Source organism: Myxocyprinus asiaticus, chromosome 29 (genome assembly GCF_019703515.2).
Source record: "Myxocyprinus asiaticus isolate MX2 ecotype Aquarium Trade chromosome 29, UBuf_Myxa_2, whole genome shotgun sequence".
In the NCBI taxonomy this organism is placed as follows: domain Eukaryota; kingdom Metazoa; phylum Chordata; class Actinopteri; order Cypriniformes; family Catostomidae; genus Myxocyprinus; species Myxocyprinus asiaticus.
Window position 1 is genome coordinate 24,527,587 of NC_059372.1, and position 26,147 is coordinate 24,553,733.

At 38.7% G+C, this 26,147-nt stretch overlaps 1 protein-coding gene across 3 annotated transcripts in view; it reads left to right on the forward strand.

Annotated features, from left to right (window-relative positions):
• Positions 1-12,660: 12,660 nt before the first annotated feature.
• The window catches only part of LOC127419682 (polyhomeotic-like protein 2), a 61,278-nt gene continuing 47,791 nt past the window's right edge, over positions 12,661-26,147 (forward strand). For all 3 annotated transcript variants that reach the window (XM_051661276.1, XM_051661277.1, XM_051661278.1), the window contains exon 1: positions 12,661-12,791. The gene's annotated coding sequence lies outside the window, so the exon portion shown is untranslated. The remainder of the gene's footprint in view (positions 12,792-26,147) is intronic.

Sequence of the window (26,147 nt, forward strand, 5' to 3'; positions counted from 1 at the left end):
ACTCTCAAGCTCCATCAGGTTGGATGGGGAGCGTCGGTGCACAGCCATTTTCAGATCTCTCCAGAGATGTTCAATCGGGTTCAAGTATGGGTTCTGGCTGGGCCACTCAAGGACATTCACGGAGTTGTCCCGGAGCCACTCCTTTGTTATCTTGGCTGTGTGTTTAGGGTCGTTGTCCTGTTGGAAGATGAACCTTCGCCCCAGTCTGAGGTCCAGAGCGCTCTGGAGCAGGTTTTCATCAAGGATGTCTCTGTACATTGCTGCATTCATCTTTCCCTCGATCCTGACTAGTCTCCCAGTTCCTGCCGCTGAAAAACATCCCCACAGCATGATGCTGCCACCACCATGCTTCACTGTAGGGATGGTAATGGCCAGGTGTTGAGCGGTGCCTGGTTTCATCCAGACATGACACTTGCCATGCAGGCCAAAGAGTTCAATCGTTGTTTCTCATGGTCTGAGAGTCCTTTAGGTGCCTTTTGGCAAACTCTAGGCGGGCTGTCATGTGCTTTTTACTGAGGAGTGGCTTCCGTCTGGCCACTCTACCATACAGGCCTGATTGGTGGAGTGCTGCAGAGATGGTTGTTCTTCTGGAAGGTTCTCCTCTCTCCACAGAGAAATGCTGGAGCTCTGTCAGAGTGACCATCGGGTTCTTGGTCACCTCCCTGACTAAGGCCCTTCTCCCCCGATCGCTCAGTTTGGCCAGGCGGCCAGCTCTAGGAAGAGTCCTGGTGGTTCCAAACTGCTTCCATTTACGGATGATGGAGGCCACTGTGCTCATTGGGACCTTCAATGCTGCAGACATTTTTCTGTACCCTTCCCCAGATCTGTGCCTCAATACAATCCTGTCTCGGAGGTCCACAGACAATTCCTTGGACTTCATGGCTTGGTTTGTGCTCTGACATGCACTGTTAACTGTGGGACCTTATATAGACAGGTGTGTGCCTTTCCAAATCATGTCCAATCAACTGAATTTACCACAGGTGGACTCCAATCAAGTTGTAGAAACATCTCAAGGATGATCAGTGAAAACCGGATGCACCTGAGCTCAATTTTGAGTGTCATGGCAAAGGCTGTGAATACTTATGTACATGTGATTTTTGTTTTTGTTTTTTATTTTTAATAAATTTGCAAAGATTTCAAACAAACTTCTTTCACATTGTCATTATGGGGTATTGTTTGTAGAATTTTGAGGAAAATAATTAATTTAATCCATTTTGGAATAAGGCTGTAACATAACAAAATGTGGAAAAAGTGAAGCGCTGTGAATACTTTCCGGATGCACTGTATATTGCAGTTACTGCCCTGCCTATGTCTCATCCATCTTATCCAAAACACATTGTTCCAATAGTTCTGATGATAACCTGGATGAAAACCTTGACAAACAGGTTATGTTTACATTTATTTTATTTTGCACAATGTTTAGTATTTAGATAAGTATTTAGATTTGTGGCCCATTGGTGAAAAGGATCTTCAGGGTTCTATGACAGTGACAGTGAAAGTGAAATGCCAGCAGATGGCAGCAGTGAAACACTAGGGTTGATATGTCGCTGTCCTCTGTTTATGTTCATTGCTCATTTCAAACAGGTGAAATACTGCTCACCATGACTTCAATTTGGAGGCGAACCGGAAAGTCTAATTCGCCATGGGTTCCCTCGGGATTTTAACCCTATGGTTTTTTTATAATAGGATTTTTGAACTTGTGTGTGAAATAAGGTCTGTGGTAAACATTTAAAGCCGCCGTGAGAGTGTTTGTGTGTATGTTGTTTTTTTAAGTGCGCAATTATGGCTTCACGTTTGAGGTATGAAAGTGTGTAATTTATATTGTAGAACAAAACGTCCACATATCGTCAAGTAATGTTTACCACAGACCTTATTTTACTCATAAGCTGAAAAACTCCATTATAAAAACCCATAGGAAAATACAGAAGGAACCCATGTCGAATTCTCTTCTGGGTTTCTGGAATACAACCTGAACAAACAGCTTTATTACATTTTACAGATATAGATATAGCACATATTTGCTTTAAAACCAATCAAAATATTATGATGAAATGTTAAGCAAGTACCTCAGGGATATTTCTGTAGTTTAGCACAAAGCAGACGAGGCTGAAGGTTTTATCACTAATATTACAGAGAGAAAGGCCTGCATAATGGCTTGTGTTGATGGTAAATGTGCCTGATGTCATGTAAAAATTGATTACGACCTCTGAACCTTTATGGTGTTCACTGTATGAGTTTGAAATATTACTTTTCATGGCAAGACAGACTGACAGTGAAACCAAGAGCATTAACCGCAGATCTATCCTGTATGCAGGGGTGTGAAGTAACGAATTACAAATACTCACATTACAGTAATTAAGTAGTTTCCCCAGGAATTGTACTTTTTTAAGTAGTTTAAAAGTTGCATACTTTTACTTGAGTACATTTAAAGTGCTGTAACTGTGCTTTTAATGTGCTATTTTCCCACCATCTGTGTTCCCTACTTCCCTGTCCTAATTTTATTTTTATCTATCAACATGATTGGATTGGGAGAGTCTCGTGACTCCCAAATCAAATCACATGTAAAAAAAAAACTTGAATGGCAGCTGTAGATCGGTGCCAACTCTTATGGATGTGGAGGATGCCTCAAACACATTTCAACACCTGAACATCATGGCCGCACCTGAAAGGGATTTTCACAGTGAAAAAGGCCAATTGCTTGATTGTGTCATGTGAGTTTAACTTGCTTAAGCCAGATATCAGCATTAATACTGCCTCTAATTTTAAGAAACATATCAAGGTAAATTTCATATTTCTGCTTACCAGAATTGGTGTGTCTATAATGTAGCCTGTAATTTAGCTATCTATCACTGAGATTATTGGGTTGATGTGAGAGATTAAGGCAATGTTATCAATAGGGCTGGGCGATAAAACAGTCTTGATGTTTATCTGAAAAAAAGAGAGATGTCCTTGATATCGATGATAAACTTTTGTGTAATTTTCTATACTTAGTCTATGTTCTACATCTAGACCAGGGGTGTTCATTACATCGATCCCGATAGCAAGACCACCACTGGTTGGTTGATCTAGGTAAAATATAAAAGATTGACTTTTTATTTCCTGACGTCTGTAGCTGCGTGCTGTTTGATTGACAGGCGGCTTGTTTGTGCGCTAATGCGGGTACGCGCCTAAATGGTCAAATACACTTTATAATTCCGCCAATGCCCGTCTTGGTGAGGCATTAATGTAAACGCAGTAGGTTTGGTCTAAAGTGAACGTAAACAGTGGGACAAAAAGCATATTTGCATCAAAATGTAGGACTTGAAGTGTGCATGTTACTGAATTGAGCACTGTCTATATAAAGGCTGTTAATCATACAACAATAACAAGGAAACGAGAAAACCCCTCACTACTTTTGGCTGAATAACTTGAGTAGCTTTAAAAGTATTAATGTAATAGAATAAAACAGTGACATTTTTAATAACAATATTTTTTAATAATATTGTCAGTTTTTTTTAATAATACTGACCCCTGATGTAGAGAGTGTGTTAATTTTTATAATAAATTACCAGGAAAGTAGAGATGATAAAATAATGTATAATTATGCTTAGCCTTTATCATGTTTTTTCTAATGCCTGATAGAAAAGTATCAACCTTTGTAGAGCAATACTTCAGGCAGAACATTCTATCACAAGCTTCAGAAAATTGTGGATCATATATTAGAATGAGAACACAACTATTTCTGGGCTTAAAAGATACAAGAACTAAATTAATGTGGAACATTGTATCTCAAAAGGAGGACAATGTGGCCCCCCATGTGCTACTTAAAGAAATAGTTCATTCAAAAATGAAAATTCTCTTATCATTTACTCACCCTCATGCCATTCCAGATGTTTATGACTTTCTTTCTTCAACAGAACACAAATTAAGATTTATAGAAGAATATTTCAGCTCTGTAGATCCATACAATACAAGTGAATGGATGCTAAAATTTTGACACACCAAAAAGCACATAAAGGCAGCACAAAAGTAATCCATATGACTCCAGTGGTTAAATCCATGTCTTCAGAAGAGATATGATAGGTGTGGGTGAGAAACAGATCAATATTGAAGTCCATTTTTGCTATAAATTCTTCTCCCTGCCCAATAGATGAAAATATGCATGAAGAATGTGAATCACCAAAAACAAAAGAAGAAAGTGAAAGTTAAAGTGGAGATTGACTGAGCAGGGAGGAGAATTCATGTAAAAATTGACTAAAATATTGATCGGTTTCTCACCCAACCTATCATATCTCTTCTGAAGACATGGATTTAACCACTGGAGTCACATAGATTAGGCTACTTTTATGCTGACTTATGTGATTTTTGGAGCTTCACAATTTGGGCACCCATTCACTTGCATTGTATGAACCAAAAGAGCTGAGAAATGCTTCTAAAAATCTTAATTTTTGTTCTGCTGAAGAAAGTCATACACATCCGGGATGGCATAAAGGTGACTAAATGATGAGAAAATTTTCATTTTTGTGTGACTTATTCCTTTAAAGCCTGATGTGGCCCCTGTACCAAGCAAATGCTCTACCCCCTGTGGGACATGATGCGCCAAGTGACCCTGCTTTTTTTAGTAGGGTTTTATTTTTTTTTTATTTATTTTTTTTATTTTTTTATGCGCTTCAGTAACTCTCTCTGTCAACATTAAGGGAAATTTAGACATTACACTTAAACTGATTTTAATGTAATTGTTTCATACATTATGATTTAAAATGGTGAACAGTGTATTGAAAATAACTTTTTCATCTTTTCATTTCTGTAATCATGTCTCCCTTTTTTTTGGAATCAGATTCATGTAGTGTTTATCATACATATGTGATGTATTTTAAAAGTTGTCAGTCACAAACACCTATAAAATACCAATTTTTTTAATTCTTTCTGGCAAACAGACATAAAAGGGAATGTAAATTACGATATGTGTGATACATTTTTAAATTGCAGCATAGAGTTTTTATTATAAAGGGGCATAGCTTTCGCAACTCAATACTCAATACTCACTATTCATGAGTACTTTTAAATGAGCTACTCTTTTAATCTTACTTGAGTAGTTTTTAGGACAGGTACTTTTACTATACTCAAACTAAATTTTTTAAGAAGTAACAGTACTTTTACTTGAGTATTATTTTTCAGTACTCTTCCCACCCCTGCCTGTAAGGGACATGGACTTAACCACTTGGGCCCTATCACAGATGCCACCCTCGGCCTTTGCGGTCCACTTCTGAGTTAAAACTTTAATGGAGTTGGTTCTTCTTAAAACACATGTAAAAGAACATTTACTTTACATTAGACATCTACTTTACTTTTTTCAAGGAATTGGCTTCATTAATTAATTTGTTTGGAATGAAAAAACAAAAAATGCTGCTATTACAATGTAAAATACTATTACAAATGTGAATGTCTCCAGGCTGTCAATGGTATGTTTATGGCATGTGTGTGGATGGACAGGCTGCAGTCTGCCCCCATTGTGAGGCGGTGAGTGATTTACAGCACAGCACAAGGGAGATAGATGGGAAAGGGGAAAGTCTCTCGTATATATGGGGCAATTACAGTGACGCTGGGGCGTTTACGGCTGATAAGGAACAGCACTGAGTGGCAGTGAGCCTTTTTTCACCCCTGACAACAGCCTTATAAAAAGTGATGGATCCTTGGTAACTAGTACTGTACCAGTCTTTCCTGTTCTGAATATTGAAATGTGATGTCTATAAAAGGTTACCCAAAAACAAATCAGTTGTTGGTGTGATTGAACTGCTTCTCAATTTTATGCTCCCTTCACAGTTTTCTTTTCCTCTTCAGCAAAATTGATGTCCATCACAACTGAAGTGACTTTACAATATTTTGAGAGCTTGGGCTGATCTGGAGAATTCCTGAAAATGATTATTCATCAGTGCCTGGGAAAGATGTTTTTTAAAATCTTCAGAAAGGTATGTGCCATTGTTGTCCAGCAATGATGTCAGTGTCATTCATGTTATTTAATATCAGCTAAAATGGATTTAAGTCATTGAATTGGGCACTCTATATTTCAAAAGATCAAGGAAAATTGTATTTCTCATGTCACGATGACCCCTTTTAACGCTAATTTGTCTGGGGCACATCAGGTGTTTGTTCTGGGGCATTTACATTTTTTCAGCATGGGTTTGCCCAACCCGATCTCATGAGAATTTGTCACAATAGTACAAAGTGGTGAATTCGTACCAATTCGTACGAGTTCATTTGTACGAAATCGTTATACACCCACCAACACCCACCAATGAGAGATGCTTCCCTCATGTCCTTGTAGTTCCCAATGTGGTGTTTGTTCTGTGTTTATCCAAAACTGTGTTTTCGTAACTTCAACCCCTATCCCAAACCCCATCCCTAAACCTAACCATAAATTGTAACACCTTACCCTAACTAGAGCGTAAACATAACCATGATATTAATGTTAAAAGACCTCATGAGTAATACGGAAGAAAGCGACAATTCTGGCTTCCGAACGCATGTTTGTGAAGGGTATTTGATTGGTTGATGCACAAATCATATTTTTTTGGTACATTTTGGTACAAATTCACCACCTCATAGTATTGTGATGAATTCTCATGAAACTATGTTGGGTTTGTCATTGGTAAACAGAACAACCACACTTACCTGTGGTTTGAGTTTGTTTTTGTGGCTGTAAGCTTAAAAAAGAGTAAATGAAAAAAAAATTAACTCTAGGAGTTATTAATTTCCCAAGAGCTTCACCACAGACATGGGCAGCTTAAATGCAACCTACAATCCTACCAAATGGTTTCTATGAGAAAGATTAATAAGAGAATTTTCAAAAAAGAGTTACAAAACATATTATTGCATGACGCATAATATACAGCTGCAGACTGCCCTTGGTCACCTAGTTGGTATGGTAATGCAAAATAGGTTGCCACATCACGTTAAAGTCACTTTTAAGTGAAACGTTTCAGAACACCTCAAATAATTTATTGCTCTGCATATCCACAAAAAAACCCTGTCTGATTTACTTGATTGACTTCCAGTTCTCCACAAAGACAGCCTTGCAATTCCATTTCCATTTTGAACATTAATGTTCTTTGCAGAAACTTCCCTATTAAATTGAATTCTCATACTAATACCAGTGCCATACTAATCAAGTATTTTGGTTAGACCCAAATCAAAAATCTCATCAACAAGTCTTATGTATACATTCCTAAAGCCACAGTGGTCTAATTCCCAAGACTGCTTTGTAAACATATAATGGTTATATTTATATTTTTCACTTTAAATAGTTTGAGGTAAAAATACCACTTCACTTCACTTTTATTGTCACACAACCATATACACAAGTGCAATAGTGGGTGAAAGTCTTGGGTGCAGTTCCGAGCAACATAGCAGTCATGACAGTGATGAGACATATACCAATTTACAATAAACAGATTTACACATCACAATTTACATACCTAATATACACATAATTACACACAACACAATATACAAATAATAATATACAAAATACAGTATACAATACACAATATAGAATACACATACAATATAGAATACACATTATATAATAAAAATAATATATATAGTATATATAAAATATACAGTAGGTTGTATTGTACTGTATTGACATTCAGGCTGTCGGTTGTAAGAGAGAGTATAATTTAAGACAGTCCAGTGTGAGATAATAAGATTATTACCAGCATGATTTCATGGGAAATCAGTGTGTACTGGACAAGCGCCATCATGCGTTAAATGTTCATGCCCGAAAATCGGCAGAACTGTGCCTTTGACATCACATCCCTTTTGATTTCCAGCTAGCGAAATACAACATTTTCAAAGAAGTCATGATAGAACGCAATTATGGTCTCAGTAGTGTTAAGGTTTGTGTTAGGAGTATATTCATGTAATTACTACTCTGATGTATCATTCTTGTTTGGTCATGGCTTGCACAGTGTGTCGTGTAAAGGTGCGCATGGCATCCAACTGAAGTCGATTTTAGCCATGAAAAATAATAATGAATTCTCTTTATCCTTGTTTAATTGGCTTTCACTCTTTCTAAAATCTAAAAAAAACAACAAAAAAAAAAACACTTTAGAGGGCTTATTGGGCAGTGGTCTCTCTTTCTCTCTCTCTCACACACACACACACACACACACACACACACACACACACACACATGAACATAACAGAAGCATAAGGAACTCATTATCAGTGCAGAAAATAACACAATCACCCCCTTCATTCTCCTTGCTGTCCTCTGACCTGTTTAATTATGTCAGCACCGTTTATGCACCTGTGTGTCCCAGGCTATTATATCTCCCATCATTTAACAGCTTTTAGTATCTCAGCATCCTGTTCCACATTCAAGGACTTTATTGCCTCACGCTACAACTGAAAACCTATTGTTACTATTTGAGTCTAACTTGATTGAGACAAGCACCTCCAGAGCAGTCATGTACTTTAGGTGTTCAATATTCAGGCATGATTGCTGGTTAACGCTCTTTGTTGAGGTGGGCTCGTAAATTCAGGGTAAGGTGACAGATGTGTGCTGTAAGCTTCCACCCCCCACTGGCTGTAATGAGACTTTAACACAGAGACTTTATAATATGGAGGATAGAGCACACATGCAGACAGGATGTTACCATGCTCTTGTTAGACTAGTAGGGATGGGTGTATAGATCCCAAAGTATCAATACTTATGATACTGATGTTGTATCGAGAATATCGGTCCTCATATAAAATTATAGATTTTAAATTTGTTGCTTTTTAACTAGTGATATTATTTATTTACCATGAAAATGAAAGCATATCATGAGCTTCAAAGTGGGAAAAAATATAAGTATTAGCAAATTATATTCTTATGAAAATTAATCATGGTTTAACTATAGTTAGAGTATGTTGTAGCAACATATGTATAAACCATGGTTTTATAGCTGAAATTATGGTTTTACTATAGTGATATTGTAGTATCCATATACTGTAGTAACCATGGTTATTTTTGTGGTTACTATGGATTTACTACAAATACCATGATTAAACTATGGACCAGTGTAACAGTATAAAGATGGGCAAGGAGGAGGCAGGAACCGGCTGAACAGTCAACATAAAGGTTTAATGATATAAATGAACTTAAAACAACATAAACATAAACGAACAGACACACATGCAGCGCGGCCGCATGCATCTCCCTCGAACTGGCGCCTCCAGCTCGTCTTTATCCCCCTCCCAGCTGATTAGCCCGTTTCAGGGCCGGCCGTGTGTCCTCGCGGCCTGGCCCCACCCTCCTCCTCTTCACAACCTATAAATGTAAAGTTTTAAAAATTACAAAATATTTTAAATTGCTAACTTCATCAAAAGATTTAAAAAAAAAAAAAAAAAGAAAATCCTTGAAATAACTTGGTATCGGATCGAAAGGAAAATAAGTGGTATCGCCCATCTCGATAGTGGATTTTGCCGATACCGATAGCAAAGGTGGTGCAAAAGGCAGATAACAGATTAATCAGCAGATATATATATATATATATATATATATATATATATTTTTTTTTTTTTTTTTTTTTTTTTTTTTAAATCTATTTATAGAATAATGAAACTTTTCTTACTATGACGGGCACAAACGTTGAGGCTAGAAGAGTCCAAAATGAATAAAATCCCAAAAGCAGCTTAGTGTGCAACCAAAGTCCCAATAATAACAAGAAAAATTAAGATTTGGTGCTTTAAAGACTTTTAACTATAAACAAGCCCAAAATACACCAGGGACTTGGCTCCGTTACAATACTTTATATGTTAGTAATTAACAAATTAAGCTTTTTATAGCCTATCTATTCACCAGATGAAGAGTTTTTGTATACAGTGTTTCAGTATAAGTATATATATTTGTTGGGGCTTTGTTCAGGAGCAGGTTTGGTTATTGGAAATAATGAATAATGATCAAAAATACTTATTAATTATTAAAATCAATAGAACATTGATTAAAATTAACATTAGCTTATTAATCCTTAAAATCAATAATCATCAAAGATAACTATCAATTATCAAAATCAATAGAATATTAATAAGAATTAATATTGCCGGGGCACCACCCTGGAATCAGGGACTAATAACCAGACAGTATAGCAGTCTCACTGGATTGATAGGATTGTTTTCTTAGGAAGGTCCGGAGAACATCGACATTCAAAACGGAAACAATGAAGGCTTGAATCCGAGCACTATCATCCCCTGCCAGCCCTTTTTTACAGGTGCATGCAGAACAATACCAAACACTTCTCTTTAAAGTATAACAAAGCTTATTGATGCAGTAATATCAATTAATAATCAATACAATGCAGTCGATAAACTTCTGAGTTCCAACTACAAACTAAACAGTAACATGATTAGATATGGTAACAGATAAGCCTATAATACATGAGAGGAGGGTAGAGGTGTGTGTGTGTGTGTGTGTGTGTGTGTAAGGATAGAATGAGTGCACAAAATGGCGGGCATGGCTCTCGTGGAAAGTGCGTCACGCGAGGTTTCCGGCAAGAGAATGTGGCCGCAAATGTGGGCGGAGAGACTGGTTAATGGCGTCTGCCTATTTAACACGTATCTCCGCGGATATGATAACTTAGGGACAAAGCTTGGCTCTATAGCCAAGTTATCTGTTGCCAAATGTGTGTGCGAGTATGTTTGTGAGGGGTTGTGTGTGTGTGCGGTTAGTACGAGAGAGAGAACAGGGTGATGGCACCGAAGCTTGTTTAGCAATCGTGGGAAAGATGGCAACCATTAGTTTGATCACTCTGAGACGCAGTGAACGGCTCGTAATCCGTCCACCGCGGTCGTTGGTTCTTTAATGGATAAACTCAGTGTGCCGGTTTCACCCGCGATGGTGGAAATGCACAAACACCCCAACGTGGTTGAACAACAACACAGCAAATCTCATTCGTGGTAACAGTAAGTTACAGTAATACCTTGAGTATTATTAGCAGCAATGAGTGGACTCTACGGTCCATAAACTGTACAAGCAATAACCTTGATACAAAAGAATAACAGACTATAATAATCTGTCTCTGCCCAGACGTAAACCTCTTACTTGAGTCATGTGTGGACGTGGGTAGAATGTGTGTTCGTCCATCGTTTGACTCCGAATTGGTTCCTCGAAGCTCGGGTGATGACAGGAGGCCGTGTCCTCGCTCTGTCGGTGGGCGGTACGGCAGCTGATTCTCGGCGGGTTGGCGGAGAATTCAGCGAAGTCGACTCGGTTGAAGAAGGAAGAGAAATCTTCTTCACTTCTGCAGACAAAAGGGTGAGACGCTGATTGCTCAACGGTCTCCTTCGGATCTGTTAACGTGCTCGGTGGAACACGGAGAATCTCGGCTTGTCCAGCAAGATGGAGATTGAATGGCCAAAGTTCAGGTATGTACATTACTTCCTTGGGCAGCAAGGCTACACCTGGGAGAAGCAGGGCTGCAACTAGATGTGGCGAATACTGTGGCTGGAAGCAAGGTTCGATCCTTTAGAATGTAAAATGAGCAAGGCTTGATGGGATCTGTAGTCTGTTTGGCTCCCTTTGTTTGATTTTGGCCCCGTTTGGCTTTGAGTGTTCCTGCAGGCCTCAGTCAGGCTTTATGACTGTGTGTAGGTCTGCTTTTGTCTCCTATCTGAGCACATGAGGCCCAACAATATTTCACAAGAAGAATTGCAACATTTTATCTCGCAATCGCAACTTTATTTCTTGCAATAGCAACTTTATTTCTCGGAATTACGGCTATCTCAAACTCTTAATTGTTAGTTTATATCACGCAAATGTGACTATTTTTTGGAATTGCAATCCATTTATGAGTATGTTGCAAATTTCTTGCAAGTGCGAATTCATTTCTCAGAATTGCAACTATATCAGACTTGCAATTGTTAGTTTATATCACACAATTATGACTTTATTTGTTGGAAATGTGACTTTTTATCTTGCAACTGTGAGTATATGTCTCACAATTGTGAGTTTATGTCTTGCAATTGCAAGTTTTTATCTCGCCATCGCGACTTTATTTCTTGCAATAGCAACTTTATTTCTCGGAATTACGGCTATCTCAAACTCGCAATTGCAGGTTTATGTCACAAAATTTCAAGTTTATATCTCACAAATGCAACTTAATTTCTTGCAATTGTGACATTATTTCTCGGAATTGCAACTATATCAAACTCACAATTGCAAGTTTATGTCACACAATTGTGAGTTTAGATCTCGTAATCACAATATAAACTCATAATTGTGAGTTTATATATTGCAATTGCGACTTTTTTCTCTCTGAATTGTGATTTTATATCAAACTCTCAATTGTTAGTTTATAACACACAATTAGTGTGTTATAACTCTGTTCACACATTAGTTATGACATCCCTTGGGACGTCTAGTTTTCATTACACTATTTCCACAGTTCAAAACTCTGTACACATTCTACACATTTCCTTTATATTTCTAGAGTAAGTGATTGTGGATATTGGAAGTGTAATAGCATAATAAAAGCACCCTGGACATCAACAGTCTTGTCAAAGGGTTTCTATGAGAGAGTGAAATGAGAGAGAAGCTCCAAGGGAGGGAGGAGCAAGAGGTAGATCATAATGAATCTGAGGCAGCTTATTGGTGAAGTGAAGTCACATGATTGCTTTAGGAATGCTAATTCATGCTGTATTTTTTTCTCTTCTTCTGTGCTTGGTGTAGTCTGTGGCTGTCGGATAGAGCAGATCTCAGACATGGTGTAGGATATCAGGAATGGAGTAAACGATTGAAGTTGAAGAAGGAGACGAGGCCTATTCAGAGGGTATGTAGAGCTTTATTAAGATGTGCTCTTGTTTGTTGCTTTACATGAGACTGAATATGGCACTTCATCATGAAGCCCAACTTATATGTCTGTCTTTTTCTATGTTTCTCGTGTGTGTATTGACACTGAAGGCTGTGTGTGTTATATCAACAATATGTGTGGTCTGTGTGTGTGTCTTTGTTAAATAGGGTATGTAAATGTGTGCCTGTGTGTGTGTGTGTGTGTGTGTGTGTGTGTGTGTGTGTGTGTGTCTGTGCATGTCCATTTTGGCACAATGAAATGATGTTTACTTTGGAGAATTCCAGCACATGTTTTCACTGCACTGGTTTTCACTACGGTTGCTAACATCAGAGCTCATACAGTTGGACACAGATTGACAGACATTATCTAGATGGGTTTGAGGAACTTAAGACCCTTCCTAGATGTGTCAACTGGATTATATAAATCAATGTAACCAATACAAGCCCTGTGACAGAAGCAACCATCAAGTATTTCTTTCAAAGCTAAATGAGTGATGTATGTGGACATACGGCACATCATTTGAAATGTTTTCTAAGGATTATTGATGAGTTTGCTCAACCCACATGTACACAAGAAGCTTTTAGTCCAAATGGGGACAATGCATTCCCGGACAGCGGAGTGTTGCGCGAGTGGACTGAGTGACAGCCAGAGCTAGTGCTGATACAATGCATTTAACCTACCACCTCTCAAATAACATGACCATCTGCACTCTTTCGGTACACGCCAGTTTGACCCAATGCTGTAAACAAAGCCAAAAAGGAGCGACACTTGCAATGCACTTGTTTAATTTGATAGCTCCTTCCTAATCACTGAACATCTGGACTATTTTGTTATAGAGTTAATTTAGTTATCTTTAGTGTGGTAATTAGCATTTAGTATTCATTACGGTTTTTTTTTTTGGGGTTAAAGGAACATCTCCTTTTTTGGGTTTGGAACAACATGAGGGTGAATAAATGATAACAAAATTGTCATTTTCAAATAGTTTCCTTTCAACTAATAAAACTAGTTCAATTAGTTTTATTTTAGCGAATGGTAATGCTTTCTTTACAGCCATAGTGTGGTAAGAAATAATAGTTTATTTGTTTTGTCTTTCAGTTCATTTTAAGTTTTGTGTTATGCAGTACCAACATACTGTCATAACTTTAAATCGTGTAATATTGTATTACATGGCTAATACCAAAAGGTACGACATTTATTCATATAGAGACCAACCAATCATCAGACAAAATTTCAAATATTTACAATTTTCAAATCTAGCCTCCAATCCAACAATTTATTTAAAAAAAGGAAACGTCTGTGTACAAATTTAGTTGCTCATTCTATGTTTATTTATGCAATGCAAAGACTTATATCAGTAACCTGTAATATGCTTCCCTTGTCTTATTCCAAACCCTAATGTTTTCACTCTTCTTTAACACAAAATGTATTTTAATATTAAAATCATGGAAATATGTAGGGTTTGGGTTAGTGGTTAAACTTAGGAAAATCGCAATAACATCGTTCCTTGGTTCGTTAATTTTTTTCTATTGGAGTGAAAGTCGTACGTTTTTGTATGAGCCAACTATTAAAAGTCATACTATTAATACTTGTACTTATTACTATTATTATTATAACTTGTAATGCATCTGTGTGCACTACTATGGCACTTCCAGGTTCTCTCAGCTGACTTTTTTTGTTATTGCTGAAAATCAAGCATAGCTTGTTGGTCTTATACCGCCAATGGGCAGGTCACCTCTGAACATTAACTGGAGTAAGATCCTCTTGTTTTACACTTGCCTTTCCTGTGTCATGGGCCTCACAATGAGCTTGAGTAGTTCACCCTCACCCTCAGGTCACTCTAATAATCAGTCAAACAGGGCTTTGTGAAGGGCCACAACTCTGGTTCCCCTTAAAGCACCAGGAAATGAGGGGTTCATTGAAAGCAGGGCATGAGCCTCCTGTAGATTCAAGTGCAGTCATGGATGGGCTTCAGTCAAGACACACAGACTGAAACTAATTCACACATGCAAGCTTTTTCTATATAATTCTTTCTCAAGATCTGGTATTTACTTTGGAGGAACAAAACTTTGCATTTATCTCCTTATATTTATGTTTCCTCACTTTAAGTGATTATATACTTGTTGAGTGCACTCATAGTTCATACAAACTGCCTTTGATATTACATCTAGTCAACAAACTCCCCTTGTGTTAATTTCACTAATTTTTGAAAATCTCTGTTTATGGTTGAGGATGTAAACCTCACAGTGCAGTGAGAGACATAAACCTAGCAAAATCAATACATTTCAACTGAAAACATATAAGTGCGGATGTAGCCTAAATATAAAAATCAACTAAAAACTATAGTCAAGCTAATCATTGTAAACTAGTCTTGTAGTGTATACATTCCCTAACACTAACTACAAATGGTCTAAAGGGATATCTGTTGGTTTTTTACTTAAAAATGTTTAAGCTAAATATCCTTTACCCTTTATTGGCTCTAGTCTTTCTAAAAATACTTCATAAAACACTACCAGACAATCAGACAATCCTTGTCCCTAAACAATTTACAAGAGGCCAATAACATTCAAATTAATGTTTGATATTATACAATTTTGTATCTGTTATATGATAGCAAAGTAAGCAGTATTTTGCTCAAATGAGTCTGTGTACACTTCCAAAAGCAGTTAATGTACCAGTAGAGTTATTCTAGATTAAATTAATTTGATTAAAGAAAAATTGTGAAATGTAATTTATTTTTATGTTAAAATACTTTCTCCTATTACAGCTTAATAAGCAGATATAATTATAAGCAAGTAATTTGTAGATTGATTTCCTCAAACTGTGAAGTAGCTAGCTATGTGGCACTTTCAAAACACTAATTCCCAGTTGACCCATGTTTGAGCACAGGGTAGTGAACCCTTGATCCCTAAGGAGAAATGCAGGACACAGGAATAAATGTTATGTGGAATCTAATGGTGAGATCCATCTTCAGTGATAAAAGCTGTGAGAAGCAGTAACAGATGAGCTGAGATGTTTTCATACAGCGCTGTTTGAGGCCTCACAAAGATGAGATGCAGACCCTGAGGATGAATGTGCTTACCTCAATGCTCACCGTGACATTTTTCTATCACTGATGATGCTTTCTGCCGTGTGACTCGCCCATTAACACAAACTCAAAACAGACTAGTGTGTCATGGCACTCTTTCATTTTTTGACAGTTTCTGATACTTATCTGAAGCTTAGATGCATACACAGTTCTTCATCTTTTGACTGTCCTGAAGAATGATGTATTTTGTCCTTAGAGAAAATCAGCTTAAGAACTGTATCAGCAGAACTGACCAAAAATGTTCAGTCTTTGAGTTCAAAAAGTCACTACTAAATGAAGAAGTATTAGCGGTAACAAATATTTGATAACACTCTGTTATCTTGGACAGGTCTTAACAGCTGTTTTCAATGGATAATGTCTTGTTTGAAGAGATTATATTACTGATTAGTGTCTCTTTCTAAAGTTTTTCTAAAATTGAAAATTACTCCTTCACACGTCTTTCCAAACAAGTCTGACTTACTTTCTTTAATAGAAAAAAAGATGTTTTACAGAATGTAAATAGTTTTTTGCTGAAAGACAGGTCACATAAGGTTTAACACTGAGTTAAACATCATTTTTTGTGTATGTCGTGACATCATCATTGACATTAAATCTGGTGTGAAGCACTTGATGTACCATATTTGAATGTACACAAGCATTAAAAAGATTTCAGTGCTTCGAAAAAGGTGAAGATTTTCAGCAAATGGTGATTTGAATTTTGATGTGATTATACATAGCTATTGTATGGCTATAGAAGACTTTGAATATAGCACACAAGTCGTATAAACTACTTTCATGGTGCTTTTTTTAAAGCTTGACAGCTCCAGTCTAAATTCACTTTTTTAATAGAAAAGAGCAGCCAGGAACTTTTGCTAAATATCATCTTTTGTGTTCCACAGAACCTGAAACCATTGCGTAACGCCGGTTCTATCATAAAAGACTGATGATTGGAATTATTACGAATGTAGAGAAACGTATAATATTAATATTTGACATAAGCCTCATCCTACGGTTCAGCGCACAGATACTTGCTTGAACCGTGAGATCCGGTCGGAGGCTATGATGGCAGGGGAGCGGAGCTTACCCCTGCACAGGACGGGACCTAAACTGGTGGGGATGGGCTGGAGGGGGATGAAAACAACGTAAGTTTGCAAACAATATAGATGGTGTGTACTTATAAAGAGGAGGCTGTAAAGTGATTGGAGGAGATGCCTGATTGAATGAAAGCATATGGATCCAGAGTGTTCCTGCTAGAACTACCGCTTACGCTTCCATTTCTCTGATAACAGAGTGAGGTATCTTACTATGGGAAATGCCCCAGGTGTAACCTACCATGGAAGCACCAATAACACCACATCTGTGCGAAGGGCAGACCAATCACAGCTTGTTAAAGGAGTCCCCCTCTTCCTTATAATAACCACTGTAATGCTCTGAAATGACATTCTAAGCACACACTTCCCTGAGCCTGTGCAAGCAGGGAAGTCTGGTGAGATGCCTCACTCTGCCAACGTTCTCTTTCAAAAATTTGTTCAGTATCTCACTATGGGAAAGATGTGGCCAACTCCCGTATTGCATGCTTTCTGAAGCTGCCCCTCCAAACTGTGACAGAGAGAAATTAAATATAACCACTAATTTCTTTAAAGAGCCGACCTTGAGAACTGAATGTGCCATGGATGGCAGCCTTTAAAAATGTGTGCAGGGAAGGATGTACCCCTAAATAAAATCCATGAGGTGGCCATGCCCCTAGCTTACCATGAACACTCTCCAGGGGCTCAAACAGTGCCTGTGAGAGTGCATTAGCACCATGGATAGGTACCATGATGGAATCAAAGGCTTAATAGCTTGCCGCAAATGGCACACACCCTACATAAATCTGCATATGAGAGGATGCCGGCCAACTGAGGTTTTGTCAAACCCCACATGGCAAGCCCAAATAGCAGCCAAACACACTTTAATAGCTGAGAAGGCTTTATTCCTGTCCAACAAACTCACTCAGTGGCTGAGACTGGGAACACTGAACTTGGGATAATGAACAGGGTAGTACTCGACCATATTTTAATGGAGGAGACCTGAACTGGCCCGACCACAGTGGTGAACATAACATACACCTGCATCACATACTCTCTTCCTCTTGGCAGGTGGGGGTGAGGATGCGTCGGGCACAAGAGGAAACATTGCAGAGAACTCTGAGTGCTGCCAGTTCCCCTCCAAAACAACAAATCCCCTAGATATTTAGCTTCTTCTTAGAGGGGCATGCTGATCGGGATTTAGCAGCAACAGCTGTGAATATCTGCTTACTCCAAGGCTTAGAGCTTGAAGCAGACAATTGGGACTGCGCAGTCTGGTCCACGCCCTGAAGCTTAACAGGCTGAGAACCCGTCATAAATTTCCTACTCTGTGGTGGAGTGTGGGCCATGGAGTAGCGGGAGCACAGGGAGCTTGTTTGCGTGCCAGACAGAAATCAATTGCCTCTTTTTCCTTTTTATGAATGTCATATTTCTGCCGCAAACTGCTCCTTCGAGTCAACAGGGGCATCGAGAAGGTCTTGTTTCTCTCTGTCACTGAGGCTCGACAGATCAAGCCAGGGCGATCTCTCGCCAGCAACGGTGAGGGCCATTGTCCGGCCACAATTTTGGACCACGCCCTGTGAGGTGCAAAAATTGAGGTCCATAATGTTGCATATCTCCTCCCAGACAGCCGAGTTTGGACTGCCAGTGTCTAGTTGCCAACAGCTCGGCCTAATAAACCGTCATGAGAGAGTTAGCATTAAGTGCTTTTACTGACAGAGCCGAAGATTTGTTTTTGACGCTGTGAAGCACTCCAATTTCGCAGGAAGAGAAGTGCTGGCAGAGGAGAGAATGGCCCTCCTGTTTGGATGCAGGTGGTGGGCCACTGAAAGATCAGCAGTAGGAGAACTAGTCAAGCAACGAATAGCCCTTGACAGGCACGCGATGGGAGAATGGCTTATCCAAAAAGCGCTTCATTTCACTGAGGCGAGCTGGCAGTGGTGGCAACAGTTGTTTTGCTGGTGGGAGACAAGAGGGGAGTTTTTTTTACCATCGTAAAAGTCTTGCTGGATCTCCAGGAGATGCTGGCCAATCAATATTGAGCCTAGCCGCTGCCCGTTTGCAGACCTCGGTAAGGTCACAGTCCACAGTGCTGGATGCCACTTCGCCACCCTGCCCACTCGAGGGAAGCATCTTGTCTTCTCATCTTCATCCGGGTGTTCCCTGAGAAGACATTTGTCATCCTCCTCATAGCCATCGTTCACCTCCCCACTCTCCGCAAGCAACTGTTTATTGAACAGCGGGGGTAAATTGGGAGATTCAGTATATCCATAATGTCCCCCCAACTGGTAGAATCCCATGTGACTACACACCCTCTGTTGTAGGTCTAACAGCAAGACAAGAGGATCCGCCCTGGAAGATGCAACGACTTTCTGAACCATCTAAGGCTGTTGTTATAGGGAGGAGATGGGCTTCTTTAACAAGCTGTGATTTGTCTGCCCTTCGGACAGATGTGGTTTTATTGGCGCTTCCATGGTCTGTCACGCCTGAGGCATTTCCCATAGTTAGATACCGAATGAGAGTAAAGGCGGCAATATACTGTATTTCTAGCAAAATTGAAGAAGTGTATTACACAATTTCTAACAAAATCTGTCCAAAAAGAAGGTTTTTGAGTTTGTTGCATTGGTTAAAAATGGCTTGCCAGCGCAAATTTTTAGGAAAACTTTGAACTGGCTGTTAGACACCTTCACTCAGTCGAGATCAGTCAACATGAACACTTTTTTTTTTTTTTTTTTTTTTTTTAGATTAGTCTACAAATGGAACCAAATCTACTCAAGTACTCTTAAGTGCCCATTGACTCTGTTGTTTTGCATGCTGCAGTTTTTTCATGATCTTACATGGATTCTTTTCACAAATTCCTCAAAAAATACAAAATACATATTATGGCAACGTATAGCATTAGCATAAGTGCCATGAATGCAGAATATAAACATGACAAATTACACATAATCTACTGCATGCATGCAATCATCATCAAGTGGTTAAAACAGCTTATTTTAATTATCTCTTGTTTATTCTTTTCATAGAATAAGGTATGTATACATTTTAATGCATGAAAGTCACATTTATGTTTTGCATATTGAAAAAGGAGACAGGCTCCTTTAACAAGCTGTAATTGGTCTGCCCTTTGGACAGACATCTGTTGACCTGACAGTGTATGTCTCGTATTAAAATGCTCCTCTAAACACTTCCCCCAGTGGCGTGGCCAGTGTCCGAATGTTTGCTGACAGTATAGCGTTGCCTGACTCTTTCAACCTTCTTTCTAACTTCACCGTGGATGTATCAGAGACTTAATGACAGAATTATAATTTTTAGGTGAACTATTCCTGTCTCTTTTTTTACTTTAAATCTTTCATTTTTTCTTGTGCATAGATAGGTCTCACACTCCTAACAAATTGAATCTTATTTTTGGGAGTACAAAACCTGTTGCAGTGTCAGAGTAAACCAGACCAGTGTCTGAATGAGAATGTGTGAGAGCAGCTGACAGCCTATAGTAACTGTTTGAGAGTGTTATGGAGTACAGACATTCTCTCTCTCTCTCTCTCTCTCTCGCACTCTCGCTCTCTCCCTCTCTCTCCCTCTCTCCTGCTCGACTGTTGCCTGGGCAGATGAAAGTGATTCCTGCCTGCCTCTAAGCTTCATGCCCAGGTGTTCTCTGTCCTCCTCTCCCTCTCACTCAACTCTCCGGCTCAGGAGCCGACAGCCGCACAGCTGCTTGACATAAATCTTACTTTCCTTTAGTGGTTAATGTCATAGGATCATTGTTTTGCTGTTTTATAAGTCTTTTAAATGACTTTGCTAACTAATGCTGTTTTTGTTGTCATCACTGTTAGTTATTTATTGTGCAGTAATGCTCATGTTTTTATTTAATGATGTTTGTTGATTAAGTAAAAGTTAAATTATTGAGATTTGTGTGTTAAGTGTTAAGATTATGGATGTCTAAATGTGGAAATTGGAAGTAATAATGGGGTAAACTTCTATAGAGGTGAATGGGAGACCACAGCAATTATTATTTTTTTGCATCCCCAATTGCTCCAAAAACAAAGAAAAAATCCACTAATATGACTTTCCAAAAAAGGACAATGAAGAGCAGTGGATTACGGTAGTCTGAAGTTTGTTTGTTGGTTTGTTTGTAGTTTAATTAATGCCAGGGTAATATAACACAAAGTATAGTGTTATAAATGTACATTAAATATTGTAAAATTGAAACATTTGCTAGATTTAAGCTGCTAAATCATAGTCATCATAGTCTGTGAAAAGGGTCCATTGCTGATGTAGCTGGCAAACTATCTTTGCAAGATGATTACTTTTTCAGAGACAAAGATGTTAGAGATCACTTCATGTTGAGATGGTCAGAACTCAAACAAAAGACAGTGGTGAAGTATACGCCTGTATGGCTACCAACTGTCTTGTTTTAGCCACGACATCCTCTATTTTGGCCGCAATGAATTCGTCTTGATGCCCATAGATGAAATTACTGACATCACACCACAAGCAACCACCCTTCCAGGTTCTTTTAAGCAGCATATTTCAATGGTGGATATTGGCAGCAGTGCCGTTTTAATAAACTTTTAAGCATTATATAATTAAATAATGTTTGTTGATGTTAAATAAAGTTATTATAAAGGGATCTCTATGGTTTACAGTAAAGAAATTGTATAGGTTCTTTCTGAGTTCTCAGAAAAACAAGTTTAAACTTGATTCAACATGCTTGTATGATTATGTCGGACCTGTAACAGGTTGAGGAATACACATCCTCACACGTTTAACACGCTTCTAAAGCCTGAGAAATGTGGCATATAAAAATGAAAACTACCATCAGACATACAATATGCATCTTCAATGCTTAAATGATTAACCCACATACAGTTAATTAATATTTGACTTCAATATCATCATATTCCTTGTTCAACTTTAATGACAGCCATTTTTTATTTAAGCAGTTGTTACTTATTGCATTCAAAATAAATGCAAAGACATCGTTTTCGTAGTTTGACATTATTTTTATTCACATACCCTTTCACAAACAGCAGCCTGTGCGCTGCAATGGTGGAGACATGGTCCCGTTCTTCCCGTTAGACCTTCCATGGGTTTTGTTCATATAAAATCATATTTGCCTCATATACGTCACATCAATTGCACTTTGGAAATTAAAAACAGCAGTTTGCGATCAGAGTTTGAGCAGTTCCTTTGTGAAAAGTTCAAATCCACCAACAGCAGCTGCGAGGCAAGTGGGTCTCAGAGCAGACGCTATAACGATGATGGTGATCTGTGAAATATCATAAAATATGTAAAATCCTGAGTTTATCCTGATCCACCGATGCTGTTGGAAATTTAAAGAAGCCCAAATCTCAGGAGGCTTGGGTAGCTCAGCGAGTAAAGACGCTGACTACCACCCTTGGAGTCACGAGGTCCAATCCAGGGTGTGCTAAGCAACCAAATTGGCCCGGTTGTTGGGAGGGTAAAGTCACATGGGGTAACCTCCTCGTGGTCACTATAATGTGGTTCTCGCTCTCGGTGGGGTGCGTGGTGAGTTGTGCGTGGATGCCGCGGAGAATAGCGTGAAGCCTCCACACACGCTATGTCTCCGCGGTAATGCGCTCATAAAGCCACGTAATAAGATGTGCGGATTGACTGTCTCAGACGCGGAGGCAACTGAGATTCGTCCTCCACCACCCGGATTGAGGCGAGTCACTACGCCACCACGAGGACTTAGAGCGCATTGGGAATTGGCCATTCCAAATTGGGGAGAAAAGGGGAGAACAAATAAATAAAAAGAAGCCCAAATCTCCAATAATTTTTTAACTCCATAATCAACACTTTTTGGCCACTTTCAGCTCAATTTGAGCAAAGTGCCCATAGACAGCAGTTGATTTCTTTGCTGCCATAAGAACCTGGAAGTGCCGGAGCTGAGAGTTTTTTTTGGGAAACTGTAACTTCATCTATTGACCATTTTTTGTTCTGATGTGGTTGGAACTCGAAATTCAATAACAACAACAACAAAATCAACAACACCAACAGAGGACGCCGGGATCGGAGTTACACTTTTGTTAGGGCTGTTTTACACGTGCTTTGGCTGCAGACGAAAATGTAGGCAGCTGCCTAATCATTTAATGGTTTAAATGACAGCATTTTTGGATGAATGGAACTCTAAAGGAAACTGGTCTCTGAACAGTTTAAAAAGCACCATGTTTCATCCTACCTCAGCCCCCGAAGGCAGCATTTTCCCGTTTTCGGACGCAGTCTCTGTCTTCAGGTTACAATTTAAACTGGGCACGAGAGCTGTGCATGCTGCAGCCGTAGTGACAACATGTTGAAAGCAATATAAACCTATTTATCAACACAGTCTTTTACAATAAAGGCTTTTATGACTCAAATTACTGTACTGAAATACTCATTCATTGACTTAAAAAATACGTCTTGGTGCAAGTTACCATGCATCAATACTTCCCTCATGTAAACTAGAATTCATGATAGTTTGTATAATAGTGTTCAATTACTCACTCTCAATAAACATCTGATTATTAATATCTGTCATAAATAATGTAGTGATCCAGAAATCACTTTAAATTTTCTGTATAGTCACACTGTACAAACAGTACAGATGTGATAAACTCAAAGCGTGTCTCCCAGTGAAGTTACACACACACACACATGAGAAACGGTGATCATCTTTGGATACTTTGTTGGATACTTTGTTGGTTTTATGTTAGTTCTGTTAAAGGAACTGTAAAATTAGCGCAAACCTCTGAGAAGCATTCTAGCAGCTAGTTGTTTACAATGGCAGCTGTGGACTCCTCTCCTTTTTCAATGCTTTGTGTGTCATAGGCTTTTGACCAATCACAGGCTGCAGCACCTGCCACAGTCTCCCAGAGGCCCTATATGCCCCCAAAGTACCTACTCCACAGTAGGAGCTTAAAGTCCCCCAAAAATGGCTCAGAGGAACTATAGTTCCTTAGGTGCGAAAGTGGTGAAAAGTACTAGTCCTGGGGGAAATACCTAAAACGGGCTTTAGTACAGCCAGTGGGAATGGGCCTAATTAAGCGGTGAGATGAATAGGGAAACTCGAGGGCCGGTCGTCCTTTATAACTCTCCTTACAGCTGGATACAGATTTATTAACCCTTCACATTCACAGCGTGTGTTAGTCTGAACTATTTTCACTGTTTATATAGTACTAATTTATCATCACCAAATCTTGTATGCCTAATAATACAAGTATTGTGGAGCAACAGTGTGCCGACACAGTTTCCGATTGTTATTTCAGTCAAACAACTGTTGTAATTTGATGGTGTGGCTCACATAAATTGGGACATACTGTATATCAATGATTGCCTAGACTGAGTGCTTTTCGGTGATTTTGTCAGTTGCTTGCATGTTTTCATTCTTACATTCTTGAAAAAAAAAAAAAACAGTTCCACGTGTGTAATGGTGGGGAGCATTTGCACTGCAAAGATGTTAGCCTATCATAACAGTGGGCATGTCTTAAAGTAGAAGTACGCAGAAACCGAAGACAGTGTAGAAAAAGGTCATGTAATACTACATTAATACTACATTTGTGCAAAAAACTTTACCAAAATTATAAGTGAACTTCAAGGAAATAAAATAAATGCATGACATGATCCACTTTTCCTAACAATTCCTTTTTTTATATATAGTGGAAAAGGTGCAAACAGTGCATTGACAACTGATTCTCACCTGTGTTGTTCAGTAATAACTCATAGGCTGGAATACTTTGAGGTGTTTTGTAAACTGAGTGGTCTCTTGGGCATCTGTGTATCTGATTCCTTCCCTGTGGTAATGTAGTTTTATGGCTCTGAGAGTTTGCACAGTGAGGGCCACATGTGCTGCTGGCTGCGGTCTTTTTACACAAAGACAAAGGGGTAGAACACAACCTGAAATGTTAGCACTCTTTTGGCAGGACAACAGTAATTTATAGTCCCAGTGTGAGAATCTTTGAGCTAGACTTGTGACCAGTTATAAGCTAACCATATCCCCATATTTTATTTCAAGACAAAGACAAGACTTTTGTTTATTTCAGTATCATCAGCATGAATATATTTTCACACTGGAATGTGTGTCACTTTATAATCTCTAAGGAAAGCAGGAATTCAAAGGGCTACAGTCAGTTATCATAACGAACATCGTGCATTGAGATCCCTTAGGCATGGCGCATGCCTCCCAAGAGTGCTGTTTAAATGTTTTAAAGCAGTTTTGTACAAATTCTGGCATTATTTTGTAATTGAGACATAATAATGCAGTGGCGCTAATGACTGCCTTGGAGGCTTGTGTTGTAATTGCTAGAAAATATGTTACTGATGTTTAAATTTAGGTTATTACATGCTTGGACTCCAGATGACAATCCGAAATGATATGCATTCTGTTTGCAAGCATTGGACTGAATCAAACAGCAGTAACATGGCCAGAATCATGCTATTTTTCCCTTTTGTCCTTGAAGTCTGCACAATTGATCAGGCTCTGAGCACCTAATTTACTGTATATGTTAATGTTTCCATCAAAAACAATACTTTGAAGGCACAGTATCCTGAATCAATGTGAAATTACACAACACACAATTTATGCTTCCTGTCGGGCAGCTCAGGATAAAGCAGCTCTATATTTAACCTGGATAATTTAAATATGCAAAAACACAGATGTCCATATATTCATTTCACCCTCCATTTACATGAAATGAGGTCACTGTGAATATTTTTTTCCACCAACTGGGTATTTGCATGTGCAAAATTCTGTCTGTCTGGAATTCTCAGATCCCCTCTACATGTTTATTACAATGAGTGTGTGATTCCAAATCTTGCGTCACTGGCCATACAAACTAGTGTCTATAAAAACACTGGTGATTGTAGTCAGACAGAGAAACCCCCTGCCCCCTTTCAGCCATACACTCCCTCCATAGAGCTTTTCACTCTTCAAGTGATACCTTGATAACTGAGGGGCCATATTTCATGTTTTCTTGGCTTAATAATGATGTTCCACCATGCAGACAAAGCTGGCAGTTTTATGGTGGATCTTAAGGAAATTAGGGCCACAAATCTCCCTCTGCTTGGTTGCCACATAGAGGTTATGTGCTATCATGGAGAAAAGAGAGAGAGTTCTGGCAGGACAGAACAATACGTTGTCAAAGACTTTTGCTGAGAACGTCCAAAGAAGGAAAATTTCACCTGAAGTACTGGAGATTTTTTTCTATT